We start from the raw sequence: 6,000 nt of genomic DNA on the forward strand, positions 1-6,000 counted from the left end.
CCTTGACCCCCGTCTAGGCTATTCCCGTGCGTGTGATTGGTGTGTGCAATATTGAGTGCGGAGATTGCGTTTCTGCGTTGTGCGACTGCGTGAGGATGGCTCCGACATCCCCTACAAATATATATCAGCAACGTTTCGGGTAATGGCCCTTTTTCATAGCACATAAACAACGAGGTTTCGAGACAGAGTTATGAAGGGTTGGAGACCGCACTTAAACCCTTGGTCTGAAGAGAATTGCATTACTAAAATGTTTTCTGATGGACAGTTTTTGAAATAGGCGAATGAATAGTTACCTCATAATTGATATTGGATACCAAACAATTCGATATACGTAAAATATATACGACTAAATGACCTCATTGCATATTAACAGTAAAATAATGTATAACATTTTACCGAAGGTTAGTTCATTGTTTGGACGCACAATGCGCTGTAACAGGATAAAATGAATCCGCGACAATTAATGATACATCATAAATTATGTTGAATGTTTTAGGCATAGTTTTGCCCATATAAGGAATGCTGGAACGGGATTCGACGTATTTTTTATTATCTAATGCTCGATTAAACTGCGAACAAGGTGATGACGGTTGCTTGTGTTGCGATCGAAACGTCGTGATCTATTAATTTTCTATCTACGTGACTTTACCGAAAGAACCAAAGAGTATGAGTCTCCAGACTATTGCTTGTCGTCAAGAAGGTCCTGAATCGAGATTTTTGGCCAATTTTGCTTTATTGAGTGCTTTTTGCAGGTGGAAGCTGAAATGCCCTTGGGAGAAATAAATAAATAAAGATGCTGCATAATCACAATATTAACTATGAAGCTCTTTTTCACAGATGAATACCTGTCAACCAATACGGTTTACCTGTACAGGGAATTTGAGTTTAAAAAAGTGTCTATTTGTTTGTGTTTCTCCCTTGTGATGGGACTTTGTAGGATGAACGTTAATATGTATAAGGGCACGGGGTGACCAATAATGTTTGGATTTCTTTGTAATAAGATAGGCACTGATGAGGGGTTGGCAGGTATGCAGGATAGGTGGGCAACCTACTTGCACTGTTTCGTCATAAGCAGGCACTAGCTAATACGCCTAAATGTTAGTGTCTCACACACATCATGGCCCATCATCACGTGATCGACCAACCTCACCTCCAAGGCGATGCATTACAGTAGTGTAATAAGCAATGAGAATATTTCAGACTTGCTTGTTCGCCCGTCCTAGGACGGAAGCTGTAATATTAAAGATGGCCTGCTCCTCAGCAAAATTTTGTGAACCACAGAACTGGCAAACTACATTCAACGCACTGCAGATGTGTTCAACCACTTCCACGAAGTCATTTTCTGCAGCACGAATAGCTTGACTACGACGTTCTTGTCCTGCGAGACGATTTTCAGTATTGGCAGCGAGGCGAGCTTGTGTCTGATGTGGAGTTTCTCGCTTGCGTCGATTTGCTTGAGAAAGAGCGTCAGCTGCACGTCGAGTTTGCGTCTGATCCGGACTTTCTTGTTCTCGTCGATTTGCTTGACTTTCAGCATTCTCTCTAAGAATTATGTCCAAAGTGTTTTGGCTCTGGCGAGCTCTCCATCTCTGCTGTCTTTCTCTTTTGCAAACGGCGTTTCTTAGCTGCAGTATCTTCGTCATCCATGATGTTTGGCAATCATGGGCTGACGTATTTAGATCTCACGACACTTAAAGTGCTCCATCAGCTGGAACACTGCGAAAAAGGTTGCCTCGCGCTTTTTAGACACTGTATAGGGGCAGTATGATCTGCAGAGGGGGCAAATCTAGCTAGCGTAGAGGCAAAAGAAGCATTAACATTGTTTAATTTTTTGACAAGGGACTCTTCGGTATCTTATACAATCGGCAAAGGCGAACAATCTCTGTGACTGTATAATTAAAAAAAAACCCGTAACTTCACTTTAGCACTGTTTTCAAATCACCTGAAGCTGTTAACTGACAAATTGATCTTCACCAATGGACGCTTGATAGCGAAGAGTGAAGTAAGTAGAGCGCTGATACTGCCTGAAGTAACTTAGCAAATATCGAAGACCAAAGAGAAGCATTTGGGTTACGAATAAATTGATCAGAGTATAATTTTATCTTGTCTAAATGTAATGGCAGGGAATATTGAAAAAATAATGTCCTCAAACACTTCACTGCATTTCACTGTAGCACTGTATTAATGTCAGTGAATTTTGCAACGGAAGTGATAAAACACCTCACAGCATTTGACCGCAGCACTGCATTGATGACAGTGGTTGTTGCACGCAACTAAGTCATAAAACACCTGACGTAATGTCACAGTAGCACTGTATTTAACGGACGTTCAATTACTTGCAATTCACTGCTCTGATACGTACTTATCTTCCGCTTTCGCTCGCTGGGGTTGGAAACAATTGGAATTCGATACAATGTCTGCAAAGTAGCAGACAAATGTTTATTGTAGCATAATTTGGAATCGTCAAGCAGACTTAACCTTTTGCTGGACGTGCCGAAGAAATAAATAAAGGCACCAAATGCACTGTGATGTGGCGTAGAATTATTTATTGCCTTCACTTTCTACAAAGATAAAGTCGAAAGCGAATTGGCATTAAAAAAAATCATAGCCGCCCGACCTTCTACTGCGTTAGTCAAAAAGTCCAGGCACACATGAATAATAATGAGGGGGGGGGGAGGGCGCATGTGGAGTGACGTCACGCGTGGGACACACACACAGCCTTGATTGGCTCGTTATATTAGTTGCTGCATTGTTTTCTTTAGTAGTTTTACTTTCCATTAAGAAAGGTCGAAAATAAATCTTATTTGCGTTAACAAATTTTCGTTTCCGCTCCACCTTTATGTGGAGTGACGTCACCCGTTCATAATTATTAATGAGGGGGGGGATCCATGTGGAGGACCCCATCTGTGAAATGATTATTAATGAGGGGGGCTGGTCGACGTGGAGTGACGTCACGTGCGTTACGCACAGACATTCTTGGCTCATTATATTAGGGATTTCGGGTTTTCTAGTTTTTATTTTATTTTTCAGAATCTAAAGTTCAACACAGAAACCAACAATTTCGTATCTCGGGAAAATAATAAATTAAATAATAGCATACGACGTTTCGATTGCAACACAAGCAATCGTCATCAGGTATAAATGAAAGAGAAAACAAACATAGTATACGTAGAAATATAATGCAATACAACACAGAGAGTCGGCTAACATAACAGTCAACACCCTACCTGGTTGAATACGTTCTTTCAGAGAATGCTTTATACGTGACTTTACCGAAAGAACCAAGGAGTATGATAATTGTTTTTTTACCCTTCTATCTGGCAACAAAACTGACACCTTTTTTACAAGGAGTCATGTTTGCATAGACCGCAATACCTGCAGTCATAATGCAAACAAAAAACACAACTCTGATAATGTATGTGCACTGTCCTTGAAGTTGATTGGTCCACACCCGAGACAGCTTTCCTTAGAGCCTAGTCTCACATGGGTTGGACCAGATGACGCCAAAAGGCACACAACTCAAAGACAATGCACCATCAGAGTATGAGAGCTCGGGGTAAGCTAATGAGGTTCCAATGGTGGAACCAAAGAGTAATTACTGCAGTCACGAAAGCTCCAAATTGGTTCGTATCTAGGCTCGATTTTTATTTATTTTTGGACGGTATCTGTGGATGAATCTGAAAATCGGGAACCACACCGCCGCGCGTGGGTTATAACAGCCAAAGCTGTGGGCTTACTCTCAATTTCCCACGGCAAGGTCACCGACACGGCCAACAGCAGCCGCGGCACCAGTCGCGGCAGCGGCACGGCAGCCGGTGTATTCGCGTGCGGAAAACGCCGCCGCCGCCTTACGATCGCTGGCGTGCGAGAGAGCGAATCGAAGGCGACGCGTGAATGCAAATGCGCGCCTTGTTAACAGCGCGCAACCGCAATGCCTCATCCCACCACCCCGTGCAGACGCAATGTGCCTCTCGCGCGCGTGAGCATTCGCACCGGCGATGCAAATCGCGACGCTGTTAGCCATATCTCCCACCCAACCCCCTCCGAACCCCCCACACCCGCTCCTTCTTCACCCCCACCACCAACCACCACCCCCGTCGGTGTGAAGCGTCGAGTCAAGATGTCGAGGTGTACCGCAGCACGGTAGAGCGGGCATGGCACGGCTCCCGGTCACTGAGTCGTGAGTTCAACATCAGGGGTCAGAGTTCACCAACGCCCCAGCATTCATCAATCATGGCCTGCGCAATGATGATCGGTGGGTAGCCCAGCGCGTTTTCGATGCCGAGGTTTGGCGCATCGAGTGTAAATCATCGAATGCATGAGACTCGCACCCTATATATGTTTATTTTTTAGATAGGGTGCGAGTTTGCCGGCCACTATGAAGGTTGTACATTGGTGCCTGAGCTCTCGCAAACCCTGAAAAGTAAATAAAAAATAGGGCACGAGTGTGCATGTTGAACTTCTTTCGCACTGTACGTAGCCAATCTTGATTTGAGGCTTTCGTGACTGCAAGAATCCATACTCTTTGGTTCTTTCGGTAAAGTTACGTAGGTAGAAACAATAATAGATCACGACGTTTCGATCAGGTGAAGACGGTCGCTTGTTGTGGCGATCGAAACTTTGTGATCTATTATTTTTTCTACCTACGTGACTTTACCTAAAGAACCAAAGAGTATGTACGTAGCCAACCGTGCTAATCGGAGGTGCGGGGGAAGGACAACTAAAGACGATGACCAATGATCGATCCACCGACCTTGCCCTCCAAAACGCGCATGGTTACCACCATCCGTCACTCCCGTGCGGGCCACCATGGATGAATAATTAATCTATAAGCGTGAATACGGTGTAATAGATAAGCATGCACACGTTTATTGAAATGAGCAACGGAGGTTGTTTTGGGGTGGTTACATCGCGTATATATAAATGTGTCGTTAAACCCGCCACCACCCGACACGACCAATTAGTAATTGTTTTCACGTAAATAAAACGTGCCAATTCATTACTCTCCAACACACCGGTGGGCTGTACTGGTAACCAATTGGCATGTTTTGTTTCCGTGACAAACCTTACTAATCGTCTACGTCGGGTGGTGGTGTGTTTAACGACACATTCATATTATACGCGATCTAACCCACAACAAACCTATACTATGAATATTGGTCGCGAAAGCCTCCTACTACTACGACGTGTTCAACTGAAATGAGCAAGTTACCCTCCTCTCGAGGGGCACTCTAGAGTCCAGAGCTCCCCGTACGTCAGTCGTTATCCACCTTGACTGCAGCCGGCACACCTTTGGTTCTCAATCGTAATATACAATGTACTGTGCTAATAAATACATAGGTTTGATGAAACAAAGTAAGTTGTACTTATACATGCCTGTGCTTAATTTGTGTTTCGATTATTTACCTTCTATAAAAAATCTGGCCATACCCCCACCCCCCCCCCCTAGAAAGGGCATCTCGCACCCCACGTTGAGAACCACTGCTCTCGTGACTGCGTACGAAAGTGATTTCATCGCTCCGTCTTCCCTGGTGGATGTCCTCTGGGACACGTTCCGTTCTTTGGCTGCCACTCCATTATTCAAATTATTTAAACTGTTTTGTATTTACTGAGCTATATAGCTCTTTTTCAGATGCGGCCTGGCCACAACGATAATTCAACATCGTGGCTTATCACGTGGAAATGTAATGCAGCCAAATACTCTAAACCAGTGCTTCTTAACCTTCACTGCAGCCTGCACCCCTTTGGTTCTCAGAAAGGGGATCTCGCACCCCTCGAGGGTGTGTGCACCCCACGTTAAGAAGAGTCACCACTCTCGGGGAACTCTTCTGGCAGCAGTGACGCGAGGAAGACATCTTGGTTGTGATAACGCTTTTTTGTGTTGTTTGTCCTTTTGTTTTCGTGCCATTTTTGTATTTGTTTATTCTGTTTTTATATATATATTTGGATTGGTAGGGCTTACATTAGCTCGGTATAGTGGCTGTATATGGCATTTGGCTC

The sequence above is a fragment of the Lethenteron reissneri genome, chromosome 5 (assembly GCF_015708825.2).
Source record: "Lethenteron reissneri isolate LAM-NWPU_2019-01 chromosome 5, ASM1570882v1, whole genome shotgun sequence".
Taxonomy (NCBI): Eukaryota; Metazoa; Chordata; class Hyperoartia; order Petromyzontiformes; family Petromyzontidae; genus Lethenteron; species Lethenteron reissneri.